The sequence below is a fragment of the Harpia harpyja genome, chromosome 18 (genome assembly GCF_026419915.1).
Source record: "Harpia harpyja isolate bHarHar1 chromosome 18, bHarHar1 primary haplotype, whole genome shotgun sequence".
Classification (NCBI taxonomy): domain Eukaryota; kingdom Metazoa; phylum Chordata; class Aves; order Accipitriformes; family Accipitridae; genus Harpia; species Harpia harpyja.
Window position 1 is genome coordinate 26,191,954 of NC_068957.1, and position 13,639 is coordinate 26,205,592.

Sequence of the window (13,639 nt, forward strand, 5' to 3'; positions counted from 1 at the left end):
CCCAGCGAGGACGCGGCAATTGCCGAAGAGCAGCCACCGGGATGCGGGCCTGAAACCAGGCTGGGTGGGCTGTGAGCGTGGGTCCTTCACTGCCTTTTCTAGTACAGAGCATCTGTGTGTGCAAAGACGCTGGCAATGTAATGAACGGAAAAAGGAAAAAAAAAAAATCCTCACAAATCTCTCCAAGCCCAGATTTCTGAAATGAGGCTCTTTTAGTGGATTTTCAGCACTGACAGATTGTTCTTAGATAAGTGTTTTTCCCACGTCTGGACTCCTCTTGACAGATGCTGACACAGAAATGTGAAGAAAAAAAAAAAAGACAAGATAGTTTAGGTTTCAGACAAAGATTTTAGACAACATATTTTTAAACTAGATATTATCATCTTTCTCATGTATATGCTGTGTGTGTCATTCACACCTAATTTAAAAAAAAAAAAAGGTTCTGTTTTCTGCCCACTTCCAGTAGCCTCTGTGATCTCCTGATCCTGCCCATGGCTTCTTTCCCACTGTCCATTTCTTGCCTGGCACCTCTACAGCCACATCATGCCAAGGTGAAGGCTGGCTCCCAGGCCACGTGTCATCGGCAGGGGAGCAACTACGGGATGGGGAACACACAAGAGAGACGTGGGACACAGAGAACATGCCTTCTGCTAGATTCAGAATTTTGTTTACGGGTAAAAAGGTCACACACTGATGTGTGGAGCCAATAATTGAGATTAATTGCAAGTCTAAGGTTTTAACAGTCCAGTCCAATTCAACAAGCAGCTGTTAGTCGTCCTGTTTGTTACAATGATAAGAAGACTTTTATTTTCCAAATGATCTAATTATTGCTAATTCCAATCAATAATGCATTTTAAATTGTTATACATAAGCTTCCTAACATCTGTCCTGTTCTCTGGCATTAAGTTCACCTTTTCTTTGTGCTGTTAAAGCGAGCAGTGGGTGTCCCCAGTTCTTCTCTGGGAAGATGGACTAGTCTCCCATAGCTGTTACTACCAAGAATTAAAAAACAATAATCCAGAAGCATCCTCAAGCTCAGTTCCCCGATCTTGGGAAGCTGCAGTGATGCTGGGAAGAGGTAACTCAACGCGTGTCCTCTCCTACGCTGCCCAAAGCCAGAGCTGCTGGCGGCCGAGGAGCCACGTGTGGGGCTGGAGCCATCGGTCCTTGTGCGCCCAGCCGCTTGCTGAGTCTTGCCGGCATCGCTTGTCCTGCCTCTGGCACGCACCCTGGTCTCCAGCCACGTTTGCAACCTCTGTCAAGGCAAGTAAACAGGGATGATAATTTAAAGATTTTTTTTTTTTTTTCCCCCAGTTTGGGTATCTGTTTGCCGTGAAGCAGACTGAGCATCCCAGCTTGCACCACAGCAACCAGAGGCTTTTTGAGAAACCAGTGAAGATCCTTCTAGTAAATAGGAGAAAAAGAAAGCCTAGAGATAGGAATTCCTTCTGTGGGAGGGAAGATATGCACCTTTGATGTGTGTGTTTCCAGGGAACCAGTTATTTGCTCAGAATTTTGTACTTATTGCTTCCCAGGGTCTCAAAGCTGCTCCAGTTCAAGGCTGTGGCAAAACTCCAGTTTCTTTCAGCAGAAGCAGAATGAAGTCTTGCATTTACTATATGGAGGTTCTGGCCTGAGGGCTGTAGAAAGGACAAACTGTACATTTATTATCATTACAACAAGATCATCTGGTAGGCTTCTGCTTTTTTTTTTTTCCCCTGAAGTCATTCTCATCACGACTGTGAGATTCCCATGCATCTGAAGAGTCATTTCATTATCCTCATATTTTTCTTGCCTGGCACATATTATTACTGGCTTTATAACTGCAAGTACATTCAAAGAGGAAAGCTATGAGTTTAGTCTAATCAAATTTCCAGCAAAATCCCAGGCATGTTATCTTTCTCCAGGTGCAAATTATTTAATTACAGGTATGCGCTAGAACCTCTTGAAACACTCTAGTACTCACTGGTTGAAGAATTAAGACCTGATTCATTACAACTGCTGCATCTACCCTTCCTTTGTACAACAATAATCCTTATTAACCCTCCTGACTGGGGACAGAGACTCTTCCCTTTGCAGCTGGTCCTGCTATTGCCCACTTATGCCTTACCGCTTGCTTGGTTTCTGGATTGAGGATAGGCAAGAAGCTGGATGCCTGCTACTCCTCCTGGCTTTTCCTCTTGCCCAGGATTAGTGACTCTCTGCTCGGTGAAGGGGGAAGAGGAAGGGATCTGAGGAGGAGCCACTCACCTTCACCGCCCTGCTCTCTCTGTACGCTTCTCTGGTGGCTAGCATTGACCTTCCGTGCTCAGCTGGTGGCAAACAGCCTCAGTCACTGGTCGAGGTGATTCAGCAGAGCGTCACCCACGGGTCCCAGTGCCGCGGCAGGTTTGATCTTCTGCTGCAGTCAATGTTTGTGCATGTTCCTCAATGCCTTGGTGAACTGAGCATCTCAGAAAGTCTGCAGCCTGAAATCCAAGCAGAGACTAAAATCATTGTCAGCCATGTTCCCAAAGGCAGGGCTCAAAGCATTTGATTGAAATCAAGCTATTTTAAAAGAATTCACAGCAATGAAATGAGTCTTCCTTTGCTTTAATGTTCCCATGATGTTAATGCTTTGACTGATGCTGACACTGCACACTCCTGCCTTTGCTCCACACCGGCCACCTCCTGTCCCATGGAGCTCCTCGATGGAGCTGCCAGTCCTTTGTTTTCCATGTCATTAGACAAGTGTCTAATTGACACTTGTCTGCTTTTTTACTTACTGGGAAACATTTTAGGAGCAGGAATGGCTGTGTTGTGGAATGAAATTGCTTAGAGTTTTCTGCCTGTTTTTCTTGGGCAAAATTCAGGTTACCTGTCCGTCTCTGCAGAGACTTTGCAGGCTGCAGATATTAAAGACATTCAGTATCTTTCCTTCTTGTATCTTACTTTTAAATGTCAGAAGGTCTGTCTGTTTCCTGGAGGGCTAGATGCCCTCTAGACAGATGAATTAATAACACTGCAGATACACAGGCGCCAGAGGCATTGTAACTTATGAGCTGCAAGAACTCCTGCTTTTGCTCTCAAATATTGGTGTCTACTCTATTATTACCATCAGATTTTAAGGCACAAAAGGCATAGCTAAGCCCCTGAAATATTTATTACCAAGCCTTATACCTGCATGCACTGTATAATGTGCACAGCAGGGCAATGTGTAGGTCACTCAGCCCTTCTCGCTCCTGAGACACAGGTTTAAAAAGCCAGCCTGGGTTTACCTAAAGTGGCAGCGGCATGGCCAGGGGTTGAATTAATCACTTCTGAACTGCAGGGTAAGATCTTCTGCACCAGGCCGCTTCCCTTCATCTTACGGGTTCATATGAGCTTGACTCACTAAGGGTGGACTACAGCCTCCCTCCAGACGGAGCTACTTGGCAGCAGCTGTGCGGAGGCTTTCCTAACCTGGGATAAACATGCCAGATTTCTAAACAACTGACATTTCACATTTAAAACAGAAACTACAACCAAATTTTAAATTCATCTGCTATCCTAAGTCAAATTAAAATTCAGGTGGCAGGAACTGGAAAGTGCAAACTAATCGTCCAGTGATGTTCAGGCACAATTCCCCCAGGGTCAGAGTATGATCTCACATTAGCTGCCCATCTAAATGGGAACAGTGCTTTCAAACACATTATTTCAGATTAAAGTCTGCCATTAGCATATATTCTAAATAGCACTTATATTCATCACAAGCGAGTGGGTGAAGGGGTAAGTTTTACAAAATGGGCTTCAATAGAAGAAATAAGAAAAGAGCAACAATGCAATAGCAATTGCATTTGATTTTCTGTGGACAGTTACAATTTAGACTTGATCATTCAAAATACAAATGGCAAGTACGTAATAGCTACTAATAATGGAACTTCAGAGTGGTTGGAAAAGAAAGGCTTTAAAATGGATTTGATAGCCCTTGATTTTTCAGCTGAAAGGCTTGGGTGACAGAACAAAGAAAACCAATATGCCATTGTAAATCTGCCCTCTTCCTGACCTGATGGGTATTGTCTAGTGACTCCACTGGGGTCTGGATCTTCAGCCTTGATTTTTTTTTTTTTTTCCCTTTTTTTCTCTCCTTGAAATCATACAGAATGCCACTGACTGCATGTTCAGTTCCTGCCTGACAGCAACCCACATGATTTCCATTGTAGTATGAAAAACCAGCAGATATGTGCTGGTTTGGGCTGGGATAGAGTTAATTTTCTTCACAGTAGCTGGTATGGGGCTATGTTTTGGATTTGTGCTGAAAACAGTGTCGATAACACAGGGATGTGTTAGTTATTGCTGAGCAGTGCTTGCACAGAGTCAAGGGCTGTTCTGCTTCTCACCCCACCCCACCACCAAGCAGGCTGGGGGGGCACAAGGAGTTGGGAGGGGACACAGCTGGGACAGCTGACCCCAACTGACCCAAGGGATATTCCAGACCATATGACGTCATGCTCAGTATGTAAAGCTGGGGGAAGGAGAAGGAAGGGGGTCACATTTGGGGTGATGTTCGGAGTGATGGCGTTTGTCTTCCCAAGTCACTGTTATGTGTGATGGAGCCCTGCTTTCCCAGAGACGGCTGAACACCTGCCTGCCCATGGGAAGTGTTGAATGAATTCCTTGTTTTGCTTTGCTTGTGCACACGGCTTTTCCTTTACCTATTAAACTGTCTTTATCTCAGCCCATGAGTTTTCTCACTTTTTTACCCTTTCGATTCTCTCCCCCATCCTGCTGGGGGGCAGTGAGTGAGCGGCTGCATGGGGCTCAGCTGCCAGCTGGGGTTAAACCACGACAAGATAACAGTGACAGCCAGCCAGTTCCTACCTGTGCCTGCAAGTGCTCCGGCCTGGCTCATGGCGTGGGTTGGCAACCTTCTGTCCTTCACATCGTATGTGTGGGAAGACCAACCCCTCCGACACTCTCTGAAGAATGCATCTTCCTTTGCTGTGATAGAATCCTGGCTCCAGAAGCCTCCAAGCCTTTAGCACCCCTTAGTGTATGTTTTCTTCTTAGGATGTTCTTCTTTAGTTCTTCTTCACCCTCCATGTAGGAGTACAGGATGGAAAAACAAACCAACCAACCAACCAACCATGTTTACCTTAACAGAAAACTCATTGCTAAAAAAAGTGACTTGACGATAAGTGGAAAGGATAAGTCATTTTTTGTGTGTGACGTACATATGACTCTTCCTGCGCACATTTATTTCTTCACCTCTGACTGTGGCTTACTCTTGGGTGCACCAGCCAGTGCATATTGCTTTTAGCCTGCCTGTGCAGATACAGAAACAGTAAACAGGGACACTCCCAAGTTCAGGTGAGACCATGCAAAAACTACATTTAAAACCACCTTCACTGAGCCCACGAGGAGCCCCGTTGCCTTTGATGAAAATTTCAAAACTCATTCACTTTTCACAGTCTTAAAACTAAGATTGTCTACAAGTGCATTGCTGATTTGAGGCCAGAGAGCTGAAACTCTGCAGGCAAGACTTTGCAACAGAAAAGCTGTCACTTTGAACCCTCTTGAAGGTGTCTGAGACCGGGAGGCAAGAGAGCCGGCACACACCACAGAGAGCCCTCATTTGCACCTCACCCATCATGAGCTAAGGAGACAAAGCCTGAGATCTGGATGCATTTGACAAGGTGAGGAAAACTTAGGTAGCAGCTTAGCATTTGCAGTACATTTTCCTGGCTTTTAAATAATGGCATCCTGTAATGGCTCATCATCTCTGTTCCCTTTACAGGCCTGATTAATTTAAAGGCATGATAGGTTTGCTGGGATGACTCACATACCAAAGGAAGGGAGGAATGAAGGAAGATGAGACTCAAAAAGTAGTGGTAAAATATACATTTACTTCAAAACTCCGTCCCTTTGTGCAGCTCTGACCAAAGGAAGAGAGGTGACAAAGCCACAAGTTGCATAAGCCAGCGAAGGACAGTTACGTAGAGAAGCTGACAGCAACTGCAGCGTCCTTCCAAGCTCTAACTGGGTCCAAGTCACCCACCAAGCCCCTGATGTGGGGACTTTAATGTGGTGGCAAACGTGTCTGTGGGCAGCTGTTAACAGATGTGTCAGGTCAGAAAACCTCTGAGCTGTGGAGCTCTGGTGAAAGCTCACCCAGTCAGCTGGGAAGGATCTCCGTGCATTTGCCCCATCTTCTGGATGGGGGAGAAAAGGTGGCTAAGCATCAGTGATGGATATCTTCCTGCATCCCCCCTTGGTCTGCCAGCATTTTCCCTTGACCCTTTTCCCGTGCGGCATGTGTGGAGGCTTGCCCTGGCCATGGGTGCCGCTCTGCTCACGCAGCCCAGGGCAGCCAGGGCTGGGGCACCGGCACAGGCAGAGAAGGGAGGGTGCTGAGGCTCTGGCGGGTTTCTGGACAGCAAAAGAGCCATGCGTGTCAGCGGCATGCTCGCAGGGAGGACAGGGGGCAAAAGCCTTTGCAAAGCTGAGATTCAGCAGGTGACAGGATGGGTTTGCACAGTACATCACCCTGTATTTGCAAACATGGCAGCAGAAGCAAAAACAATCAGGAAAGGTGGGGGTTTTGACAATTGCTCGCTCTGAAGCACTTCATATTTAATTTTCAGCTAATTCAGTTAAAAGAGATTATGAAATTGTAAGAATGAAATCTGAAGAGCGTACTCCAAATGGCACTTCCCCAGGAGGTCTAAAGAGCTCAGGTAGAAAATTACTGATTATCATGCTTTTTAATTTATAAGTTAAACCTGCCTTACCACCACGGGAATGAAAAATGGCAAATGTGCCATCCTTTCTAAAATGGGCTCCAGGGGCAACCCTGGTTATTTTACTTCCAACTTCCCTGCCAAGCAGCCTGAAAAATAGGATTAATACACACGTGGAGAAATGCAATTGACTGGAGGAAAAGTCCAGAGACCTTCATTTTAGAGAAAAGATCTCCTGGCTTGAAGGAGGCAACACGGATAAGGAGGACCCGCTACGTACAGCCAGTTTGGGTGCCCAGGAAGATTTCAGCTGGGTTTCTCCACAAAGTCTCCTGAAGAAACTGAGCAGCTGCTGCAGGACCATGGGCATGGGGCAGCCCAATCAGCCCCAGGAACAGGCAAACCTGGCAGAGACCCATCGCCTGCCTGCTTTGCCTGTCCCAGGATGGCATCAGTCTGCCTGTGTAGGACACATGGACAACCACAGCAGGGCTGTAGGCTCAGAGAAATTCTTCAGGGGAAACACTGCAGCAAAAGAGGAATGACTTAACTGACCTGAAACGAAGAGGGGCATTTTTCAATGTTGTGCAAAGCTTCAGGCTTGTTGAGCAGTGCTGGGACTTTCCTGAAGGGCTGGCCTTCAGGTGCTGGAAAAATACCGCAGTTTAGACATGTAGTTATGCAGCATCACACTTGCACCTCTACACCTTTAAGCAAACAAACAGTTCAGGGGCTTGAGCATCTTATCAAAATGCAGCACTTGAGAAAATTGGAGCCTCAAATCTCAGGTTTGAGGAGCTAAATAAGAGCACTGAGGAGTGATCTCTGGACCTGGGATCAAGCAATACAGAAAGATTTCCAGAGCCACTGGGAGTCAGATTTCTGTAACAGTTGCGGACAAGGTAGTAATTTTCCATTTCTTTCCTTACTGGTACAGAATCCTAAACAATCCAGGCAAGCAATAAACACACAAACCACCCAGTTGGCGTATGGCTGTAGAATACAGCCCACCAGCATCCTCTGTGGATGAAGGCTGCTCCTAGCTTCCATTACTGGGCAACACATACTACATGCGCAAATTTTGGCTCGTTTATCTGCAATGTTTTGTACAACTTACTCAAATGGCAACAGCTGCACAGTGAAGTCAATGCCCATCAATATGCATTTCACTGCTGGGTAAAGTTGGGGCAGATTTTTTCCTCTTCACTATATTAGTATTCTGTTTTCTATGAAAAAAAAAAGCATAAATACAAATATTTAAAAGGCAGTTCCTATTGTAGGTTGTTTCTTAAAAGATCAGGGATCCATAAGAAATGAGAGAGCTTAAACTGGGAATGAAGTTAGGCACTAGCCAGTCCCTTCCTCTTCTCCTGCCCAAGGAGCCAGCCGGAGCTCAGCACGAGGCTCCTCTGCCGTCTGCCTCTAGCCGATTTTGCACCGTTGCTGCTCTGGATTTTAAACTTAAATCTTCTGGAACTGGGATTCGGGAACAAGCACAGGAGTTGGCAAAAGCGGAAAGGAAATACATTAAGGTGTACCACCTCTTGTTGGTTCACGGGTCTCTGGTCTCTAACCACCAGCATCACTCTGCTGGCAGTCGCTGGAGCCTCCTCCCACAGAGAGATCCTGATGTGCAGTGATGGGTGTGCATCCGCAGGGAGTGAACCCAGCTCTGGGTGCTGCCACCCAGCTGGACACCCTGGACATTCACCTGCACACATTCCCTCTGGGTTTACCTCCAGGGAAATACCAAACATTTGCCAGCTTCTGCAAAATTCCTGCTCAACTCAGCTTAAGGAAAAAACTTGCAACTTTATTAAACCAGAAGATTAGGTTCTCACAGAAAAAGAGAAAAAATACCTATTATTAGCAAGCACAGCTTGTAAAGCCTCCCAAGCTGCCATACCGGCAGTGGGGGTCACAGCCACCACGGCTGGCGTGCAGCAGGAGCAGCATGCTGCGTCCCTGCCATTACCCTTCAGGTTGTGGGATTTCTGCAGGGCTTGGTCCCCCTCCCTGGCCAAAGTGGAAAATGTTCTCCTTGCCACTGGGTTCAAATGAAGATTCAAAATATTTTTGAAACTCCCAGGTTTCCCTCCAGATTTAGGGGATTTTAGGGGAGCTTTGTTCAGCTGTTCGGTACCTGTCAGAACAGATGAGAGGTTGTTAGCCCTCTCTAAAGCTGAGGTACCTCTGGTACAAGGAGAGGTTTCAGGAATGCTGATTTCCTGCTTCTGTTCAACTTTCTTGCTCGAGGGACTGATCTAAATCACAGTCCTGTGGGGTTCCTCCCTTTCCAGATATGAGAGCAAAAATTACGAAACCCTTTCTTGCTTTTGTAACGTTATCAATTTTGTAACGTTAGCAAGCTGCTAACGAGAGGAGGCACTAACCATCCACCCAGTCTGATGCTGCTTATGGCACAGCACAGGGGTGAAAGGAGCAGGGTTTGGGGAGAGGCGGCTCACAGGGGACTGCCCACACTCCCCAATGCACGCTGCACTCACCCAGCATGTACCTGAAAAACGTAACATGAGGCAGCAAGGCATTCGATGTCAGAGGAAAGGAGACCCGCACATTGCAGGAGTATCCCAGTGGGTAAAAACACAGATGCCGAGTGAAATGCTGTGGATGGAGGCTTTTCCCAGGAGGAAAGGCGGAGCAGGATTTCAAAGCCTTTGGTCGGCTTAATGCCATCCTCCTCGGCGCCAAGGCCAGCACTGGGACCTCTGGAAAGCCTGCCCAAATTGTCTGTTCATTAGCCTCCCTGGCAACCTGCTGCTCATGTCAGCGATGCCTCGTTACGCTGGGTAATGTATTAATTTGTGTATTTGAGGCTTACCTGATCTGGGACTCGGGTCCTATCCATTTTTCTTCCAGTCTTTTTCCTGTCCTAGCTGGTATATCAGTTAGGAAGCTTCAAATTGAAAAAGTCCCTTCTGCTGCTTTCTCCCTAGACCAAGTAAGGCACTTACCATTGAGTGGCCATGGGGATCACGTGGATCTATCTTCCAAACATTTTTTTCTTTTTTCTGGTGAGTATAGAGTGCCTGGGATTTAAATGCACATTAACATTCTGTGTTTTCTGTTTCACTGATTAGCTTGGCAAGCACAGAAGCCAAACCTTTCCCAGAGGCAAATGAATGGCTGCAGAGGAGGAATACCAGGAACGCCTTTTTGTTAGAATATGAACACTTAAAACTGAAGAGACAGGCATTTCCTTTTTGTATAGAAAATTTATTGCCAAGTGCTGGGCCTGGGGAGCAATTTTCCTCTTTCTGTTCAGTTCATTTGTGCTAATCAACAGAGTATAATCTATCTAATCTGTAAGTGAAAAAAGACAGTGCAGGTCAGTGACCCTGGTCACTGATGTGGCTTGCGGAGATGGAGGGATGGCTAGCTTAGACCAGACCAAACTGATTTGTGGACCTGAACCCTAAAATCCTTCCGTGATGAAAACAGTCACCTATTGTCAACGTTGGAGACCTCATACAAGCACAGAGATACACCTCAGGGCTGGTGCCGACTATTTTTGCAGTCTAAGCCCTCCCATTCTGATTCAGGAAACAGTATTTGTTTACCTTGGAAGAGGAGAAGGTACAGAAATGGCTGTTACAGCTGCACAGGAGCTGTGAACAAAGACAGGCCGATATTCTGCTTTGCTTGCAGTTCAGGTGATAATAAATTGACAGCTTCCCCACATGTGAGAAGGTCTTTGTCAGAAAAGATTTGCTAAAGCTATGGGCAGTTTTTGAGGCAGCTGTATCTCCACGTCTCCTAATCATGCCAGCCAGTGTTTTCTGCTCCAGTCAAGCAGGACTGCAGTGAAGCAATGGAAGCGACTTACAAAGCCACCTGAGTAGCTTCATTGCTGCGGTGATGGGCATGGAGACCTTAAGCAGCAAGATTCTTCTGCCAGGCTGCTCAGCAAGCAATTTTCTCTCTTCTCTCCTTAGTATATGATTGGGATCATACATGCTGGCAACACATTTGAAAGGAAGACTTAAAAAAGAAAGGAAGGAAGTGGTGTATGTATGCATGGGGAAATAGGAACAGCAAAATAATAGCACCCCATAACTTAAACCATGCCACAGATCTTCTGGTGGATGCTTCTCCGCAGAATCAGCTGTGCTCCAGCAGTGGCGGTTTGACAGGACTGGGTTAGCTGCAGCTGGCCGGTTCCTGCAGCCAACCGGCAAAGTACAGCATCCTCCCCAAGCTCAGAACTATTGCAGACTCATCTGCAGTTACAGCCACAGGAAGGTGCCTTGATAGAGCACTTGCTAAGGCTGCAAAGCCAAAGACACGGCAATCAATACGTGCCAGAGTGAAGATTTCCTGTGCAACATGAATCCTTGCTCCTTATGCGTCTGTTTTATGATAGTCTTCATTTACGCAGTCCAGTACTATTTCTCCATCAGGACTTCAGTTTCTTCTCCACCAGGACTGGATAATATTTATTTAATGAGCACTTTATCAGTATGCAGTTGCTTTCTGGAGATGAGCTGCCAGGGCATGAGAGAGTCTTTCTGCTGGGTGACATTCCAATTTCTTACATGGGCATTTTTATTCAAAAGTATCTAGTTTTCTAATAAAAGCTTTGAATCAATCAGTAGCTCTCACTACTGGATGCCATCCTGGAGATGCTGGGGTGGTCTGGAGATAAACAATGAATATTCAAAACTTCAAATCTAGATTAAACAATGTTTTTTCTCCATGTTAGCTCATACCTCCTTGCTAGAAGTCAATGCATTAATATGAAAAGCTGTTAAGTATAATAGTACTTCAAAGAGCTTTAAAATCATTTCAAGAAGATATCAACCCAAGCCCTTGGCAAGCATTTCCCCATTCCCCCGCCCCCGTACAGGGTGCAGATGCTGGGCTGAGCCAGCTCACACTCCCTGGCCCAGGTGTGGTCCCTCCCTGCGCCCTGTCCTGCCCACTGTGCTGCTGGAGCTGCTCATGATTATCGACCGAGCTCCAAGGTGAGAGCAGCATGGCTCTCAGAGATCAGAAATGCTAAGTGGGTTTGTATTCTCCTCCAGAAATGTGACTATCATATGAAAGCTGCTTCCTCTACCAAATGCTGTACATTATACCAGAAGAATATAATATTGGCTTTGATGCTGTTATCTGCACTTGTTTGCCTGTTTCTCAAATGCTTTGAAATATGTGAGGTCTCCTTTTACAGGCTGCATCAAAACACTCCCTTTTCTACAGGGCTCAGCAATTAACACTAATCTGAACTCTCTGACAAGTATCAAACATAAAAGGGAACCAGAAAACACAGGGCAGCTCTTTGCATGCTGTGAAAGTGCTTTTGGAGTTGCTGCAAGTAAAGTCTTCCTGGATGCATAGGCAGCTTATCACTGGGGTAGAAAAGAGATTTCTTGGGAACATTCCCAGATAGCCTGAGGATTTGTTTCATTTGGATGCCAGAAAAACACCATCCCCATTCTTACACACTTCTGCCTTGAGCTGTATAGAAGGACTGTCCATTTCTTCCCAAACCAAGAAAGACAGAAACAAGTTTTCTTGAAAAATTTATAAAAAAGTATGAGAAGTTTGCAAGGATCACCAAAGGGGCATTGTTAGTGATGCTGACCTCCTGAACAGATGGGACGTAGGAAGGGAGAAGGAACCCTCACTGGTGATGGGGTGTGCTGCTCCTTTGGTCCTTTCCTTCAAGCTCAGCCTCGTTTGCTTCGTGCCCTTAAACATAACACAAACCCCATGTTTTTATTTCTTCTTACCTGAGCACATGCTTTGCTTTTAAGGCTCTCTTAGCATTAAAAACTGCACACAGACACTGATGACCATGACGTAAAAAATCAAAAGTGAAGGTAACTGCAGATGAGCTAATCTGTGTATTCATCAAGATGCCTTTGAGACTGCAGACTGTATATAATTTCCTTTAAAGGGTGCTAGAAAGCAGGATATTTTCTGAGAATTTAATTATCTTTTAGGGCTGTAGGCAATGGACTGCAACAAATTGTTAAATTTGTACCTCTGTTTGCAGGCTATTTCACTACTGAAGTGAGATCATCGCAGAAAAAAGTAAAGAAATACCAACATACAATTATATTGAATTAATTTTTTTTTTAACACAGATCAACATCTTGAATGCTGGATTACTCAATCAGACAGCAGATGTCTTTCATTTTGCTCTTTTGCTGATGTCTAAATAATTCCTCTCCCTTCCAATGGTTCTCTGCTGCCCTGCCCTGTGTTATCTCCCATCGTCTGACCAAGCCACAATGTTCTGCTATGCTCCACTCAAAATAGTGTGCTCCTGACACGGGAGAAAACAGGGAACAGATGATCTAACTCAGCGTATCACTGCACTCCTGGCCACGCAGCAGCCCAGAGAGAGAATAATGAGTACAGATACAGGGGGAAAACACATTTTGGAGCTGTTAAGTGGAAAAGCAGTTTAGAGTATACTTAACTCTCAGAGAAAGCAAAATTGCTTGCTCTGTTTGAGAATCTTTTGTCTCTTCTCCTGAACGGAACAGACTTATCGGAGTGGCTACTGTTTAAAGCCTGAGACAGGGGCTCCAGACACAAAGAGCAGGTCCCAGGGGCCAGGATGCTTCCTCCCCACCATGGGGAGCCGGGGGTAAATTGTGAAGGGCTGAATTTTCATGAGTTCTGAATCAGCATTTCCAAGCACCACAAAATAGCATCTTCCTGGGCATTGCAGATCATTTTTTTGGATGATGAGTGAGGCTAGCAGAGGCAAAAAGAGCATTTTCAGCTGCCACAGGATAATCTGATGCCACTGAATTCTCATAGTACTACGGCTGTGCTCAGAGGCTAGAGTTGTGCAAGAGCCTTACCAAAAACAGAGGAGAGAGGTATTATGGAAAGATTCACAGGAGGGAGAAACCACTTCATGACTTTCAAAAGCAGACAAGAATAGGCAATTATACTCCTATGGG